At 47.8% G+C, this 19422-nt stretch overlaps 1 long non-coding RNA gene across 1 annotated transcript; it reads right to left on the bottom strand.

The window, feature by feature from the left end:
• Nucleotides 1-1525: 1525 nt before the first annotated feature.
• On the bottom strand, nt 1526-18309 carry LOC133281585 (uncharacterized). Its single transcript, XR_009747549.1, has 2 exons — nt 18130-18309; nt 1526-1780 (listed from the first exon to the last, which is right to left on the bottom strand). It is a non-coding gene; the product is annotated as an uncharacterized LOC133281585 (long non-coding RNA).
• Between the last annotated feature and the right edge of the window lie 1113 nt (nt 18310-19422).

Raw genomic sequence — 19422 nt, 5'->3', positions numbered from 1 at the left:
GCTATTGATAAGGGGGAGAAACAGTCTGATAAGGGGGAGGAACAGTTACTTAGTTCCAGTGAAGACCAGCTTTGTGGTTTGGACTTTGACTAGACTCCTAAAGGACATGCGTGATGGCTAGAGGTGAAAAGTTCAGGCTCGAGGAAGACTCATTTACTTCATCTTGAAGACCCCTACTCACAAGAGGAAGACTCATTTACTTCATCTTGAGACTCTCATCCATGCCCAGGCACAAAGGACTTTCTAGCTCATTATAGGGGATAGGACATGAATATGTATAGGCATATTGTGCAACCTTATGAATATATATATAACTTTAGAGAATAAATGAAGAGGGAAACAACACTGAGGTACGCATGCCTTTTGAGGAGCTATCCCCCATGCGTCTCAGTGCTGAATAAAAGCATACCTACTTTACAACTTTTAACAAGTTGTGGTGTCTATCTGCGTATCAATTTAGAATCTTTCTAGCTTTTGCTGTAGCATTTTCTAGCAGCTGCTGCAAATTTGCATGCTCTAACATATTTTTGACAAGTGACAAATCCATACCTATAGGGGTTGGGGTTATACTACGATACAAGGTGTAGTTTCTTATTAGCAATTGGCTAGTGAATACAGGTGCTTTTATACACAAAATCACAGCCTCTAATAATAGCTACTTTACAAGCACACATATTCAAGTTGTTACTTCTCAGTTGCCCCCAGGTGATATTTTGCAATCATTAATTTTTCTCTTCCTCTATCTCATTTTGCTTGGGGTATTCACAGTCAGCTCCTGTAGCTGAGGCATCGGGTTCTTCCACTCGTCTGTCCAGCTCATGGCAAGGCTTGACAAACTTTGCAGGCAGCCGCCATGGACCTGTAGGTAGGACACAAATATACCCCCTCCCCAGGTTATCAGTTCTTAAGAAATAGACAGATTAAAGTGATTCCTTAAAGCAGAAGCATTCTGATGAAAAAGGAATGTGAAGCAGCTGCAGAAGTAAACTGCAAAGTGTTAACAGTCGAGTTTGGTGTGTCATTACCCTTTTTTTCTTTTTTTTTCTTTCTCTGTCACCCTGATGCTGCTGGGGTGACAGTTCATAAAGCTTGTGGTTGCACTACCCCTCTTGCTTTTTCATTAGCAGTTCTTGTTTCAACCGATCTGTTCCTCCAAGTCTTGGATTTACCCCAGGTTACTTTAAACACACTAAGCAAGGCTCCTACCATGCGCCCAGCTTTGCTTGCGGTATCTTTACAGACTGCCCCAATAATTCAATAGATCGAGAGGTTTGATTTTTTTGTGGTTTTTTTTTCTTTCTTCTTCACTCCTCGGCTCCAGTGTCCCTCCTGGCCGTTACACCGGTGGAGCACTGGGAGCCGAATCGGAGGGCAGCTTCTGTTGAACATGGGGATCGAACTCTATCAAATAACTCACCCTGCTTTGCGCAGCTTCAAACGCTGGCCTTCTCAGCATCCACTATAAATGCCTGCCTGCTCAGCAGCAGCTACAGCTGCCTGCCTGCTCAGCAGCAGCCATAAATACCTGCCAGCAACCGCACTTCTGCATTAACCCTTTCTTGACCAAAATGTTAAACTGCTACCCGTTAAAAACTTTTACATGAGCCCGACAACAAAAAATACACAGAACACCGTCTGCCCTCATCACACACACACACACACATGCGATCCCACAAGCACGCTCCACACAACTACAATATTTGAAACACAAAATCCAGACAATCATTACTCCCACTACACAGTCCCACGTACAGAATGTGGCACAAGGACCCTGTGAAGACTATCAGGAAACCAGCTCCAAGAATCATCATCCCAGTGCAAGGTGGCAGGCCCAACCTTAGCAGGTGTTCCCGCGGAGGCTCTGCCTCCCCCACATTGCATGAGGCTTGGGCTTTTATACTGACCAAAATGCACACTCATTCCGACACAGGTGCCAGCCTACTTCGAAAGACGTAGCCAGCAATATCTATAAAGGTCTCCAAGGGTCGATAGAAACATGGACATATATTTGCCAACTTCTAGTACATGAGTATCACAGAGAGACTGTATCAAATGAGTTGTATATGGGGTCCCAAGTCCATGGTCCGCCAGTCTGTCCAATATCCCAAATAAGAGCATACGAGAGACCTTCCCACCGCGGGTCTTGATCCAGCACATACACTACCAGGAAAGCACACAATACCTCTGCATCCCCCACCCATCTCGGTTCTCCCTCTACAGCTGACCATTTATCATGAGGATCTGGGGGACATAAATCAGGCTCCTTTTCTGGGTCAATAGGCTCCAGGTCAAAAGGACCATCCAGGTCAGCCTCAGAATTATCAGGCATCAGAACCTCAGGAGCAGCAACAACAGCAGTCAGATGAATGTGCACAGGCTCCTTCTCGGGGTCAATAAGGCCTGGGTCAAAAGGATCATCTTCATCTCTATCCTCAGTCTTTGCAGCTGCGGCGGCAACCGGCGGAAGTTCGGGGGGGCAGGGGCGGCACTGGGCTCCACGATCTCATTTTTTTACTTTAAGGTCTCTAAAATAGATCTCCAAATGACTAACAATTTTTTCACAGTGTCATTGCCTTTTGTGGCTGCGTCCCACAATTTAATTCCTGCCCCATTTCACAAAGAGACCTCAAATACGGTAGACTCATCAATCTCTGGATAATGCGTCTTCAACCATTTCAAAATTAAATTTAAGTCTGTCTCTTTAAAGGTTGTTCCATTCACCTTAAGAAGGACTGAAAACATCCATAAAACGGAGGCTTCTTCCTTAGTAATATTCCCCCCCATAGTCCCGTTCCAGGCTGCTCACCTTTTCCAGGTGACTGTATGTCCGGACCTCTTCGGTGCTCCCCCACCGGCCTCCTCACCTCTCCCAGGTGATAGGTTCATGTCTGGAAGACTTCGCTGCTCCCCCAACGGCCTCCTCACCTCTCCCAGGTGATAGGTTCATGTCTGGACGACTTCGCTGCTTCCCCACTGGACTCCTCTGAGTTCAGCCGAGCTATGCCACCAGCCGCCGACTCCGACAGATTAGCCCGAGTTCCTCCTATTCGGGCGCCATTTGTGGTATATCAGGCATGGACTCCAGTTCTGGTGAAATCTTAAATCCTTTAATTCTCATCTCGCATCCCTTTTATAGTCTACTAGGTGCTAAGCAGTAACTTTCCACTCTTTTACTCCCTTATCATCCTGATTTAGTGAAACTATTAAGGGTTACAATATTCACACTGTTTGGTCTGTCTTTGAGATGCACATACTGCTTTATCTTGCAAACTGCCTGTTTTGTTTTGCCAACCGATCTTTACCCTTCACTGTTCTCTTTACAGTTCCCAAGGCTTAGGCCCCAGCAAGGCACTAACACCTGGTGTTTTCTTCCTGGTTCCCAAGGCTTGAGTATGTCCAGGGCAACAGCACCTGGTATTTTCTTTACTGTTCCCAAGGCTTAAGCCTGACCAGGGCGATAACGCCTGGATCCATTTTGTTAACTTTTTCTATATGTCACCCACACTGTAGTCCTTCCTTATGTTCTATGAGCTACTGCTGTCAATATCACTACCACCCACATGGACATGAAGTAAGTCAGTGGGACTTACTAGACCAGGCAGCCTCTCTGCAACATCCCTGATCCAAGCCCCTGGTAGGCAACACACATCCCTTGAGACTGGGTCAGGCAGACAGATGGGTGCCTGTATGTCTTTCTAAGTAGAGTCCCCTACAACTATGACCCATCGAATTTTCCTGGCAGCACCAGTAGTGATCTTCTTTACCAGTGCATCAGCTGGTTGTTCATGGTGTGAGTGTGTTTCCTCATTAGCCCCCTGCAGAACTGCAAAGTGGTACTGGGTGGGGACAACAGATTTAGGAGGAAGCCCCTTGCTTTTAATTGTCCTCTTAGAATCATAGAATAGTTAGGGCTGGAAAGGACCTTAAGACCATCTAGTTCCAACCCCCCTGCCATGGGCAGGGACACCTCACACTAAACTATCTCACCCAAGGCTTCGTCCAACCTGGTCTTGAACACTGCCAGGGATGGAGAATTCACAACTTCCTTGGGCAGCTCATTCCAGTGCCTCACCACCCTAACAGAAAAGAATTTCCTCCTTATATCCAATCTAAACTTCCCCTGTTTACGTTTTAACCCGTTACCCCTTGTCCTGTCACTACAATCCCTAATGAAGAGTCCCTCCCCAGCACCCTTATAGGCCCCCTTCAGATACTGGAAGGCTGCTATGAGGTCTCCATACAGCCTTCTCCAGGCTGAACAGCCCCAACTGTCTCAGCCTATTTTCATACAGGAGGTGCTCCAGTCCCCTGATCATCCTTGTGGCCCTTCTCTAGACTTGTTCCAACAGTTCCATGTCCTTTTTATGTTGATGTAATGAGTAAATTCCTGTTTGTTAATCAAATCTTGCTTGCTTAAGAGTTACTGGAAAATTACGACACTTCAACATTTTGCTTATAGACCGCAGGCGTCCAGTAAAGTAAACGATGTATGGGGGAAGGAGATAAGGAGCCTTCCTCCCCACACCCACCGGGAGGCAGAATGAGACTCCTTATCAACAGGCTAGAGCCTTCCTCCCCACACCCACCGGGAGACAGAATGAGACCCCTTATCAACAGGTCACATAGACGCAGAGTACTCCAGGAAGTGACACGTATATCGGATAAAGAAGAGTATAAAACCAGTGACTTTGGGGAAGTGCGTTGCGTGCCGTTGGCGGAGCAGAGACTCCCCGGCCGCCCAGCGCTGTTTTGCTTGCTGTCACTTGCTCGATAAACCGATTTGATTCATTGGTCTGGCACTTGTCAATTTATCTGAGCCACATTTATAACAATTTTGGTGCCATGACTCGGATAGAGGCAATCTGGTGCGAAGCCCCACACAGGGGAGGCACCCCGCTGTATATTGGCCCTTGCTTGGGTGCTATCTCACCATACCCTCTACCAACAAATCCTAAATTCGACAGCAAGCAAAAGAAAGCCGGTAACCCCGTAATCTTTGTGCACGAAGCTCTGAACGAAGACGCAGGGGTGCGTAAGTATAGGCCGGTTACCCGTTAGGTTGGGGTTGGGTATCCCGGAGTGTGCCTGTGTGACGTCCAATTAAGGACGAAGCAAGTGTAGATGCTCATGTACCCCAGAGTTGGGCCACTGAGGAAAACCAGAACAACCAACACATGGATAAAGCTGTTAAGATTGAAGTGGCTCAGATGGGCTTAGATTGGCAACATAAGGGTGTGGAATAATTAGAAATTAAACTGATATTTAAAATGTAGCATTGATCATACATAAAGGAAATATGGACTTTCAGGGGAAGTCCCTTCTGAGAGGAACAGAGGGCCCGATATGCAGAGTTGACCCTCATCATAGGGAAGTGTGTAGTCTGCCTGGAGCCCGGATCAGGGATATCACTAGGGCGCTCCCCAACCTGGTGCACCCGACAGACTACTACCCGCTGCTGGTCTTCCAGACAGGTGGGGAGGAAGCTGCTTCCCGCAGTCTGAGGGGGATGAAGAAAGACTACAGGGCCTTGGGGCAGATGGTGAAAGAGTCTGGGGCTCAAGTGATCTTCTCCTCACTCCTTCCATCTTCCACTGATGATGTGGGAAGGAATGGGAAGATTCAGTTCATAAACAATTGGCTTCGAGACTGGTGCTACAGGCAGGGCTTTGGATTCTTTGATAACAGCTGGTTTTATAGGGCACCAATCTGGACAATGACAAGTGAGAAAGGTTTGTCTCACAGATGCAAAAGGATGCTGGGGCATGAATTAGCAGGGCTCATTTGGAGAGCTTTAAACTAGATTCGAAGGGGGATGGGGTTGTAGCTGGGCTTGCCCCAGTGGGGCAGCACTCCAGAATTAATGAAGACTGGGAGGCCTCCAATAATCCTAGGGTGAAATCGGTGTGCTCAGCTCGCTCCCTGGAATGTCTGTACACCAATGCGCGCAGCATGGGAAATAAGCAGGAGGAGTTGGAAACCTGTGTTAAGTCAGGAGATTATGATCTGGTGGCAATTACAGAGACGTGGTGGGACAGCTCACATGACTGGAATATAGTCATGGAGGCCTATGTCCTTTTCAGGAAAGACAGGCCAGCCAGGAGGGGTGGTGGGGTTGCTCTTTATGTGCGGGAGCAACTACAATGCACCGAGTTCTGTCCAGGGACAGATGACTGTAAGCGGCGAGGAGAAGCAGACAGGCCAACCTAATATGGGTGATAAGCAACTTCAAGTTTATTTGTGACGCAGTTCACACATATATAGGAGTGGTATTCAGCCACTCCTTCTTGGCACAACAGTATTGGTTAGCCCCACACAGCTTCCTCCACATTCTCCTCCCATGTCCGGTCTCCGGCTACCTGTGGGGGCCACCCCCTGCCTTGCTTGCACAGTCCTCCAGAACTCTATGGTTCTGCTCTTAGAGTCATTCTGCAGCAATTCCCCCCTTTTTCTTTGTGCAAGCAAGGCATTATGGGTTATTCTGTTCACCTGTTTTATCACACAACTATAAGCAAGTCTAATAGCTACAATGATTAACCTAACAATGATACATAAGTGCAATACTTCAAACAGCAGTGTTTGACTCAACCTGTAATGCCCCGTGAAGACAACCATCTAGTTATTCTTAGGATATTGCTCATTTACTACTGCTGGGTAAGCTGAGCCAGGGTTCTCAGCTGTGCGTGCATCGAATTAGCATAATCAGAGAGACTCATACAACACATTCCATCAAACTCTTCACATCCATGTCCCTGTTCCAACAACAAAAGGTTCTGCAGTGTTGCATGTCTTACAGAGTCAACATTAAAAAAAATCAGGAATTGCCTTCGATGTAGAATTGTCTGCTTAGCAACTCAGCAACCCAGTCTGCTTAGTTGAGCTGAAGCACTTACAGTGATTTGGCATATTATGATTGGATACATGTTTTGAAGACCCTTAGTGACTAACATATAATTGGTTAAACACAGGTGTGAGAACTCAACCTTGAAAGCTTGCCAACAGTCCACAGTTCTCATTAACTTGGTGAATTCCAGCCTCTTATCTTGCTTACTTAAGCTTCTTCAGGCCTCTCATGGCCTTGCTGTATCTTTCAGGACTATTAAAAGTTTATGTACCAATTATGCATTCTCCCGTGAGAACACTGTCTCCACATCTTCCCCCTTTATGTTTTATATATGGTTTGGGTGGCTCTACTTGAGCAGGGGGTCCGGGCTAGATTATATCTCCAACATATGCCAACTACAGGCTGCTGGGCCTGCCCCTTTTTTCTGCTGTATGTCTCTCTGGTAACAGGCTGTATAGCTCTCTGTTCCTTCACATCAAGGTCTGGCATGGCATGTGTCCCCACCGCTCCACGCCTGCTGGGTTGCAGCCAACAGTGGAGCTAAAGGTTCTTCTTGGTGGCAAACACAGAAGCCAACCTAGTCTTGCCCTTGATTGTGGTAGCAGGCATTTGGTCAGCCTCAGTCCTTGCACCTTGTTGTCAATGTGATGCGCGGATTGACTCCACAACTCGTTAAAAGTTGTAAAGTAGGTATGCTTTTTATTCAGCACTGAGACGCACGGGGATAATTCCTCAAAGTCATGCGTGCCTCACTGTTGTTTCCCTGTACATTTATTCTCTAAAGTTATATATATTCATAAGGTTGCACAATACGCCTATACATATTCATGTCCTATCCCCGCTTCGTATTATAATGAGCCAGAAGGTCCTCTGCGCCTGCGCAGTGCCCTCTCTGGTCATGGGCAGGGGTCTCAAGATGAAGTAAATGAGTCTTCCTCCTCTGGGCAGGGGTCTTCAAGATGAAGTAAATGAGTCTTCCTCTTCTTGCACTTTTCACCTTTTTAGTCTTTATGTGTGGCCTTAGAGTTTGGTCAGTGTCCCAGCCGTAAATCCTCTACTTCTCCCCTTTATCAGTAGAGTTTGATCAGTGTCCCAGCCGTAAATCCTCTGCTTCTCCCCTTTATCAGTAGATTCAGGCGTCTGCTTATTAACAGGACCGGAGGTCTCTGTTCTGCTTAGCAGGCATTTACAACAGATAGTCCTTTTGTTTAAACAAATTCCTCTAACCCCCTTGTACAACCCCCCTGTACAATCCCCTTGTACAACCCCCCTGTACTAGCCCCCTGTACAATGGTCAACCCTCTGTATCAAATGCACAGTTTCACCTGCTTCATCCAGTAACAAGTCGCTACTACAGCAAGGCACACACACATTTACATTAGCAGAGTAACTATTACAGGGTGCAGCAGCATGTTGAGGATGCTGATGGCAGTGAAGGACTAGCCAAAAAAATTTCTTACCAGTGGAATTCTCCCCCCCTCTTAAATTTGTTCCATCACCTGCTTTATAACACTACCATTGTATTAAAATTTTTCTAGCTTTTGCCTTAGCATTTTCTAGCAGCTACTGCAAATTTCCATACTCTAACATCTCTTTTACAAGTGACAAATCTATACAATACAAGGTGCAGTTTCTTATTAGCAACTAGCTAGTAAATACAGGTGGTTTTATACACAAAATCACAACCTCTGATAATAGCTATTTTACAAGCACACATATTCAGGATGTTAATTTTCAGTTGCCCCCAAGTGATGTTTTGCAGTTATTTGTTCTTTCTCATCCTCTATCTCATTCTGCTTGGGGTAATCACGCTCAGCTCCTGTAGCTGAGGCATCAGGTTTATCCATTCGTCTGTCCAGCTCATGGCAAGGCTTGACAAACTTTGCAGACCTGTAAACCATGGACCTGTAGGCAGGAGGACACAAATATACCCCCTCCCCCAGGTTATCAGTTCTTCAGAAGTAGACAGGTTAGACAGGTTAAAGTTAAATGTAACATCATTACTCTCTCACTCCCCCCCCCTCTTTTTTTTTTTTTTTTTTTTAGGCCCTGCAAAAGCCATCATTACTCCCACTACAGTCCCACGTACAGAACGTGGCACAAGGACCCTGTGGAGACTAACAGCAAACCAGCTCCGAGAAGCATCACTGCAGTGCGAGGTGGCAGGCTCAACCTTAGCGGGCGTCTCCGCAGAGGCTCTGCCTCCCCCATATCGTATGAGGCTTGGGCTTTTATACTGACCAAAATGCACACTCATTCCAACACAGGTGGCCAGTCTGTGCTGGAAGAAGTGGCCAGAAGTATCTACAGAGGTCTCCAAGGGTTGATAGAAACCTGGACATACTTATATTTACCAACTTCTAGTACATGAGTATCACAGAGAAACTGTATGGGCTCCCGCTGTCAACTGCAAGAAAAAATCATAACATATACAGCTTGAGTATAAGAGGATTTTAACGCATACGTGGTCACTGTTTGTCAGGCCTCCTTAACTATTTTGAGATCAAGAGCTTCCCACTCTTTAGCCCCCTGCTGTGTAGTAAACACAGGATATGCAGAGATGCCCATTGCAGAAAATTCCCCAGTAATGATCACATCTTTAGTTACCCATTGTTACAACTGAGCGTCTCCAGGGCCAGTAAGTCTGAGCAGACCCACCCGGGAGACGAAGAGTCAGGGTCTGGAAGCAGAGGATATAAATCTGGCTCGGATTCAGGGGATTCGGGGGCTGATCCTGCGCCGAACTCGGGGTCTCCGTTGCTTGCAGCTGTGTCTTTCTTATCAGATGTATCTCGTTCGGTATGTAGCCATCTGCAGACCTGGCTCCTCCGTGACTGAGTTAAAAATTTTTTCACTCTAGGGCATAGTGGGTTGGAGAGGCTCGCGGTTCCTTTAAATCTCCCACTAGCGCATGATCCCTATTTTCTACTGCGTGCTTCAAAGTGGCGCCGCAATCGATCCGGCGCCGAGGCACCGCCCTCTTTCTTTCAGATTCCTCGACATTTATCATGCGTATACCTTCTAATATACTTTCTCTGTCCTTTTTGAAGTCCCTACTTTCGGAACTGAGGTGGTGGGGGAGCAGGGGGTTACACCTCCTCCGCGTCACCTTCTGATGGAGGGGGAGAAAAGGACGGGGGGGGGTGGGGGGGGAGTGGGAAACCCTGGGCTCCCGCGAGTTGGGGGAACGAGTTGTAATCTTCCCCCGGTTTCAACCGACCGGGGACGTCTGTTCCTAGTTTCTCCGTTGCTACCGCGGCAGTTTTCTTTTCTGCCTTGTATCTTTTTTACAGTTCATTACTTCCCTCCGTGGTTTACCGAGTTTCTTTGCCTTTTTATAATCATTAAGCACTGAGTCAAATAGTTCATCACCAAACTTTCGCCACTCACTCTCCTCAAATATTGTATTAGGATCTGCAAAAAAAATCTCTTAGCCTTTCCTAGCCACTAGACCTGCTAGCTGCTTTAGAGTCTCAGGCTCAATTCCCCACTTTTATAAAAAGCACTGTAAAAGTTCAGGGCTCAGTTCCCCGCTTTTATAAAAAGCATTGTAATAAGTCCAGGGCTACCTCTCGGTCCATTTTCATGGCCAGCCTTTTCCGGATCGTCTTCTTCTGGGTCGTCCTGTAACCTCGGTCTCCGGATCGGCCTCCGGATCGGCCTCCCGACGCAGCAGTGTCTGGTTCGCCCCAGCGGCAGACTCCTTTCGGTTAGTCCAAGCACCCGGGTCCGTCACGCCACCGCAGCAGCATTGCCCGCGCTTCCTGGCCGCTGCCACCGGCGCCGCTCACTTGCCGTTCCGGGTCCCCGTCGACCAGGGCCCTGTATCCGGGTCCCTGTTAAACCGGGGCCCTGTATCCCGGGTCCCTGCTAGTCGGGGCCCTATATCTGGATCCCCGCTAGTCGGGGCCCTGTATCCGGGTCCCCGTTAAACCGGGGCCCTGTATCCGGGTCCCCGTCGACCGGGGCCCTGTATCCGGGTCCCCGCTAGTCGGGGCCCTGTATCCCGGGTCCCCGCTAGTCGGGGCCCTGTATCCCGGGTCCCCGTATCCCGGGTCCCCACTAGTCGGGGCCCTGTATCCGGGTCCCCGTCGACCGGAGCCCTGTATCTGGGTCCCCGCTAGTCGGAGCCCTGTAATCCGGGTCCCCGCTAGTCGGGGCCCTGTAATCCGGGTCCCCGCTAGTCGGAGCCCTGTAATCGGGGTCCCCAGTGACCAGGGCCCTGTAGTCTGCGTCCCTGTTCGGGCGCCATTTGTAAGCGGCAAGGAGAAGCAGACAGGCCAACCCAATATGGGTGATAAGCAACTTCTACTTTATTTGTGATGCAGTTCACACATATATAGGAGTGGTATTCAGCCACTCCTTCTTGGCACAACAGTATTGGTTAGCCCCGCCCCCAGCTTCCTCCACATTCTCCTCCCAGGTCCGGTCTCTGGCTACCTGTGGGGGCCACCCCCTGCCTTGCTTGCACAGTCCTCCATAACTCTATGGTTCTGCTCTTAGAGTCATTCTGCAACAGATGACGAGCGAGCTGAGAGTCTGTGGGTGAGAATTAAGGGGCAGGCTGGCAGGGGGGATACTCTTGTAGGTGTCTGTTACAGACCACCAGATCAGGGTGAGGAAGTTGACGAGGCCTTCTACAGGCAGCTGAGAGTGGCCTCACAGTCACAGGCCGTGGTGGTCGTGGGGGATTTTAACTTCCCTGATGTTTGCTGGAAGGACCACTGGACAACCCAGACACAGTCCAGGAGGTTCCTCCAGTGTATGGATGATAACTTCCTCCTGCAAATGGTGGATGAGCCAACCAGGAGAGGAGCGCTGCTGGATCTCATCCTCACTAACAAGGAGGATCTGGTCGAAGCAGTAAGGGTTGAGGACTGCCTTGGTTGCAGCGACCACGAGATGGTGGAATTCAGGATCTTGTGTGGTAGGACTAGTAGAATACCAAGTAGAATTGCAACCCTGGACTTTAGCAGGGCAAACTTTGGCCTTTTCAAGCAATTGCTCGGGGAAATCCCATGGGCAAGGCTGCTTGAAGGTAAAGGGGCCCAAGATAGTTGGTTGACATTCAAGGATTGCTATTTCCGAGCTCAAGTTCGGAGCATCCTGACACGTAGGAAGTCAAGGAAGAGGGCCAGGAGACCTGCGTGGCTAAATAGGGAATTGCTGGGTATGCTCAAGTGGAAGAGGAGAGTTTACAGGTCATGGAAGGAGGGGCTGGCCACTTGGGAGGAATATAAGGCTGCTGCTAGAGGATGTAGGAAGGCAGCTAGGAGGACTAAGGCCTCCTTAGAATTAAACCTGGCGAGAAGGGTCAAGGACAGCAAAAAGAGCTTTTTCAAATACATGGCAGATAAAACTAACACCAGAGGCAATGTAGGCCCACTGATGAACGGGATGGGTGCCCTGGTGACAGAAGATACAGAGATGGCAGAGTTACTGAATGCCTTCTTTGTCTCTGTCTACTCTGCTGCAGGCAGTCCTGAAGAGCCCTGTACCCCTGAGACCTTAGATGAAGTCAGGTCGACGGAGCAGTTTGCCTTAGTCGATGAGGAATGGGTTAGAGACCAGATGAGCAATCTGGACATCCATAAATCCATGGGTCCAGATGGGATGCACCCGCGGGTGCTGAGGGAACTGGCGGAAGTCATTGCTAGACCACTCTCCATCATCTTTACCAAGTCTTGGGAAACGGGAGAGGTGCCTGAGGACTGGAGGAAAGCAAATGTCACTCCGGTCTTCAAAAAGGGCAAGAAGGAGGACCCGGGTAACTATAGACCGGTCAGCCTCACCTCCATCCCTGAGAAAGTGATGGAACACCTTATCCTTGGTGCCATCTTAAGGCATATCAAGGATAAGAGGGTTATGAGGAGCAGTCAACATGGCTTCACGAGGGGGAAATCATGTTTGACCAATCTCTTAGCCTTTTATGAGGAAATAACACAGTGGACGGATGATGGCAGAGCGGTGGATGTGGTCTACCTTGACTTCAGCAAAGCATTTGACACAGTCTCCCACAGCATCCTCACAGCTAAATTGAGGAAGTGTGGACTGGATGATCAGGTAGTGAGGTGGACTGCGAACTGGCTGAAAGAGAGAAGCCAGAGAGTTGTAGTCTATGGGGCGGAGTCTAGTTGGAGGCCTGTAACTAGTGGAGTGCCTCAAGGGTCAGTACTGGGACCGGTATTATTTAATATATTCATCAACGATTTAGATGAGGGAATTGAGTGTACTATCAGCAGGTTTGCTGATGACACTAAGCTGGGAGGAGTGGCTGACACGCCAGAAGGCTGTTCTGCCATCCAGCGAGACCTGGACAGGCTGGAGAGTTGGGCAGGGAATAACTTGATGAAATATAACAAGGGAAAGTGTAGAGTCCTGCATCTGGGCAGGAACAACCCCAGCTTCCAGTATAGGTTGGGAAATGACCTGTTAGAGAGCAGTGTAGGGGAGAGGGACCTGGGGGTCATAGTGGACGAAAGGATGACCATGAGCCAACACTGTGCCCTTGTGGCTAAGAAGGCCAATGGCATCCTGGGGTGTATTAGAAGGGGGATGGTTAGTAGGTCGAGAGAGGTCCTCCTTCCCCTCTACTCTGCCCTGGTGAGACCGCATCTGGAATATTGTGTCCAGTTCTGGGCCCCTCAGTTCAAGAAGGACAGGGAGCTGCTGGAGAGAGTCCAGCGCAGGGCAACGAAGATGATTAAGGGAGCGGAGCATCTCCCTTATGAGGAAAGACTGAGGCAGCTGGGTCTCTATAGTTTGGAGAAGAGGAGACTGAGGGGTGACCTTATAAGTGTCTATAAATATATAAAGGAGGAGTGTCACGAGGATGGAGCCAGGCTCTACTCAGTGGCAAACAATGATAGGACAAGGGGTAATGGGTACAAACTGGAACACAAGAGGTTCCACTTAAACTTGAGAAGAAACTTCTTCTCAGTGAGGGTGACGGAACACTGGAACAGGCTGCCCAGGGAGGTTGTGGAGTCTCCTTCCCTGGAGACATTCAAAACCCGCCTGGACACATTCCTGTGTAACATTATCTAGGTGTTCCTGCTCCGGCAGGGGGATTGGACTAGATGATCTTTCGAGGTCCCTTCCAATCTCTAGCATACTGTGAAGATGTGACTACACCTGGTATGCCAGGAATGTGCACTCCACAACGGTTCCTGTGGCAACATTGACGGGGGAGGGAGCAGAGTGGAGATTCTGCGGCCAAGCTCTGTCATAAGACAAGCAGAGATGGGAACTAGGTGGTATTAAAAACTGATAAGTTGCATACTTGCTACCCTGAGTAAACAGTCTCATCTTTTGACAAAATATTGTCCTTTGTGTGAACTTTGCTTTATTATAATGCATTTTAATACAAAAACACACCTCCATCACCAATGCTACCAGCCACCAAAGTGAGACCACCCCTCTTCGAGCTTTGAATTCTTTGTTGCATATAACCTTAAAAGAGAAGTGAGAGAATTTTACACCAGTAATAATAAAGGTATGTATAACTAGAGTCACTCAAGTTCCACCTTGGATGTGAAAAATTGTATAAAATGGCCCAACAAAGGGGGAATATTAAGGAAGAAATCATCATGGATGAGTCGAGGAAGATTCCATCAGCAGATTATCTTTGACTCGTGGGATCAGTGGACGGGCTGGACCTTTCTTCCTCCCCATAGGAATGCCTTTGGGTAAGACTGGCACTGTATTAAGTGCTTCCCCGGGAAAATTAGGAATTTCTATATAGTGTTACTTTTCACCTTTACTTTTATATTTTACAGCCAGTCTGTGTTATTCATAACTTTATCACACATTTGCATAACCTATTATTTGCATGTGCATTTTCAGACAGTGTATTTATCACTGGCAATCCATAAGAACCTGTATCCGTTGCTTCAATAAGCTGCATTGTTTAAGTAGCTAATCGTAATAGTTTTCTCATTGAACGTGACCAAATGCTTTCATTGTGGCCGTGTTAGTTCACGAGCATGCTTAGGCTGAAGGCTATTAGTGCATCTGGAATTGTGATTGTTCAATATATCAAACGTGACTGGACTGATCGTGGTAAACTGGGCATCACTCAGAATCTAAGCCCAGCCACACCCAGCACATCTAATATCTGAGGACTAGCTGGAACACAAGGGGCTTATTTTCTGCCTTTTAATGCAACAAAGGGTGAATTATTGTTAGCCCGGTGGGCCCATGACACCTTAGGGCCTCAAGGCAGACACGTAACATAGAAACGGGTTCGTGATTGAGGGATGGACTTAACAATGGACACTATTGCCCAGGTTATTCATGAGTGTGAAACATGTGCTGCAATTAAGCAAGCAAAGCGGTTAAAGCCACTCTGGTATGGAGGACAAAGGCTGAGGTACTCATATGGGTAGGCCTGGCAGTTTGACTATATCACACTCCCAACAACCATGGTGGAAGCAACCACCAGATGGATGGAAACATAAACTGTGCCCATCGCCAGTGCCAAGAACACTATCCTGGGCCTTGAGAAACAAATCTTGTGGCACCACAGCAGCTCAGAGAGAACTGAGTCAGACAATGGGACTCATTTCCGGAATAACATTATAGACACTCGGGCCAAAGAGAATGGCATTGAGTGGGTATATCACATCTCCTACCATGCACCAGCCTCTGGGAAAACTGAACAGTACAGTGGGCTGCTAAAAACTACACTGAGAGCAATGGGTTGTGGAACTTTCAAACATTGGGATACACATTTACCAAAAGCCACCTGGTTGGTCAACACCAGAGGATATGCCAACAGGGCTGGCCCAACCCAGTCAGAACTTTTACATACTGTAGAAGGGGATAAAGTTGGTGTGGTGCACATAAAGAATTTGCTGGGGAAGACAGTCTGGGTTATTCCTGCTTCAGGTAAAGGCAAACCCACTCGTGGGATTGCTTTTGCTCAGGGACCTGGATATACTTGGTGGGTAATGCGGGAAGATGGGGAAGTCCGATGTGTACCTCAAGGGGATTTGATGTTAGGGGAAAACAGCCAATGAACTCAATTGTATGCTGTTGCCTGCTATGTAGCACTTTTATAGCCCACCAACTAGATGTCTTCAGGTCACCAGTGAATGGCCCTGACTTCCCTCCAACCATCATTCCGACAAAGAATGAACTTTGATGAAATCAGAGTTGCTCAGCAGTGATGGCAGAGTTACTGAATGCCTTCTTTGTCTCTGTCTACTCTGCTGCAGGCAGTCCTGAAGAGCCCTGTACCCCTGAGACCTTAGATGAAGTCAGGTCAACGGAGCGGTTTGCCTTAGTCGATGAGGAATGGGTTAGAGACCAGTTGAGCAATCTGGGCATCCATAAATCCATGGATCCAGATGGGATGCACCCGCGGGTACTGATTGTTGTCAGCTCGGCACCACTCAGTGGGAGAAAAAAAAAAAGCGTACAGCACCCGGGATTCCCAGGCGGTCTCCCATCCAAGTACTAACCGAGCCTGACCCTGCTTAGCTTCCGAGATCAGACGAGATCGTGTAAGCGGCGAGGAGAAGCAGACAGGCCAACCCAATATGGGTGATAAGCAACTTCAAGTTTATTTGTGACGCAGTTCACACATATATAGGAGTGGTATTCAGCCACTCCTTCTTGGCACAACAGTATTGGTTAGCCCCCACAGCTTCCTTCACATTCTCCTCCCAGGTCCGGTCTCCGGCCACCTGTGGGGGCCACCCCCTGCCTTGCTTGCACAGTCCTCCAGAACTCTATGGTCCTGCTCTTAGAGTCATTCTGCAGCAATTCCCCCCTTTTTCTTTGTGCAAGCAAGGCATTATGGGTTATTCTGTTCACCTGTTTTATCACACAACTATAAACAAGTCTAATAGCTACGATGATTAACCTAACAATGATACATAAGTGCAATACTTCAAACAGCAGTGTTTGACTCAACCTGTAATGCCCCGTGAAGACAACCATCTAGTTATTCTTAGGATATTGCTCATTTACTACTGCTGGGTAAGCTGAGCCAGGGTTCTCAGCTGTGCGTGCATCGAATTAGCATAATCAGAGAGACTCATACAACACATTCCATCAAACTCTTCACATCCATGTCCCTGTTCCAACAACAAAAGGTTCTGCAGTGTTGCATGTCTTACAGAGTCAACATTAAAACAAACCAGAAATTGCCTTCAATGTAGAATTGTCTGCTTAGCAACTCAGCAACCCAGTCTGCTTAGTTGAGCCAAGGCCCCAGCTGAAGCACTTACAGTGATTTGGCATATTATGATTGGATACATGTTTTGAAGACCCTTAGTGACTAACATATAATTGGTTAAACACAGGTGTGAGAACTCAACCTTGAAAGCTTGCCAACAGTCCACAGGCCTCATTAACTTGGTGAATTCCAGCCTCTTATCTTGCTTGCTTAAGCTTCTTCAGGCCTCTCATGGCCTTGCTGTATCTTTCAGGACTATTCAAAGTTTATGTACCAATTATGCATTCTCCTGTGAGAACACTGTCTCCACATGTACCCCCTTTTGTTTTATCCAGTGACAAGTCGCTACTACAGCAAGGCACACACACATTTACATTAGCAGAGTAACTATTACAGGGTGCAGCAGCAGCATGTTGAAGATGCTGATGGCAGTAAACAACTAGCCAAAGAAATTTCTTACCAGTGGAATTCTCCCCCCCTCTTAATTTGTTCCATCACCTGCTTTATAACACTACCATTGTTTTAAAATTTTTCTAGCTTTTGCCTTAGCATTTTCTAGCAGCTACTGCAAATTTCCATACTCTAACATCTCTTTTACAAGTGACAAATCTATACAATACAAGGTGCAGTTTCTTATTAGCAACTAGCTAGTAAATACAGGTGGTTTTATACACAAAATTACAACTTCTAATAATAGCTACTTTACAAGCACACATATTCAGGGTGATACTTTTCAGTTGCCCCCAAGTGATGTTTTGCAGTTAATCCTTCCTTCTCTTCCTCCATCTTATTCTGCTTGGGGTATTCATGGTCAGCTCCTGTAGCTGAGGCATCAGGTTTATCCATTCGTCTGTCTGTCCAGCTCATGGCAAGGCTTCACAAACTTTGCAGACAGTCACCATGGACCTGTAGGCAGGAGGGCACAAATATACCCCCTCCCCCAGGTTATCAGTTCTTCAGAAGTAGACAGGTTAAAGTTAAAGGTAACATCATTACTCTCTCTCTCCCCCCCCTCTTTTTTTTTTTTTTTTTGTCCCTGCAAAACCTATCATTATTCCCACTACAGTTCCACGTACAGAACGTGGCACAAGGACCCTGTGGAGACTAACAGCAAACCAGCTCCGAGAAGCATCATTGCAGTGCGAGGTGGCAGGCTCAACCTTAGCGGGCATCCCCGCAGAGGCTCTGCCTCACCCACATCGTATGAGGCTTGGGCTTTTATACTGACCAAAATGCACACTCATTCCAACACAGGTGGCCAGCCTGTGCTGGAAGAAGTGGCCAGCAGTATCTACAGAGGTCTCCAAGGGTTGATAGAAACCTGGACATACTTATTTTTACCAACTTCTAATACATGAGTATCACAGAGAAACTGTATGGGCTCCCCCTGTCAATTGCAAGAAAAACTCATAACATATACAGCTTGAGTATAAGAGGATTTTAACGCATACGTGGTCACTGTTTGTCAGGCCTCCTTAACTATTTTGAGATCAAGAGCTTCCCACTCTTTAGCCCCCTGCTGTGTAGTAAACACAGGATATGCAAAGATGCCCATTGCAGAAAATTCACCAGTAACGTTCACCTCTTTGGTTACCCATTGTTACAACTGAGCGTCTCCAGGGCCAGTAAGTCTGAGCAGACCCACCCGGGAGACGAAGAGTCAGGGTCTGGAAGCAGAGGATATAAATCTGGCTCGGATTCAGGGGATTCGGGGGCTGATCCTGCGCCGAACTCGGGGTCTCCGTTGCTCGCAGCTGTGTCTTTCTTATCAGGTGTATCTCGTTCGGTATGTAGCCATCTGCAGACCTGGCTCCTCCGTGACTGAGTTAAAAATTTTTTCACTCTACGGCGTAGTGGGTTGGAGAGGCTCGCGGTTCCTTTAAATCTCCCGCTCGCGCATGATCCCTATTTTCTACTGCGTGCTTCACAGTGGCGCCGCAATCGATCCGGCGCCGAGGCACCGCCTTTTTTCTTTCGGATTTCTCGACATTTATCATGCGTATCCTTTCTAATATACTTTCTCTGTCCTTTTCAAAGTCCCTACTTTCGGAACTGGGGTGGTGGGGGAGCAGGGGGTTACACCTCCTCCGCGGCACCTTCTGATGGAGGGGGAGAAAAGGAAGGGGGGGGTGGGAAACCCGGTGGTCCCGCGAGTTGGGGGGGGGAACGAGTTGTAATCTTCCCCCGGTTTCAACCGACCGAGGACGTCTGTTCCTAGTTTCTCCGTTGCTACCGCGGCAGTTTTCTTTTCTGCCTTGTATCTTTTTTACAGTTCATTACTTCCCTCCGTGGTTTACCGAATTTCTTTGCCGTTTTATCATCATTAAGCACTGAGTCAAATAGTTCATCACCAAACTTTCGCCACTCACTCTTCTCAAATATTGTATTAGGATCTGCA

Source organism: Pezoporus flaviventris, unplaced genomic scaffold, assembly GCF_033815535.1.
Source record: "Pezoporus flaviventris isolate CSIRO_AGI_PZ_B2104156 unplaced genomic scaffold, CSIRO_AGI_Pfla_v1 ptg000103l, whole genome shotgun sequence".
In the NCBI taxonomy this organism is placed as follows: domain Eukaryota; kingdom Metazoa; phylum Chordata; class Aves; order Psittaciformes; family Psittacidae; genus Pezoporus; species Pezoporus flaviventris.
Note: the sequence above shows the minus strand (reverse complement) of the source record. Positions and strands in the feature narration are given on the sequence as shown.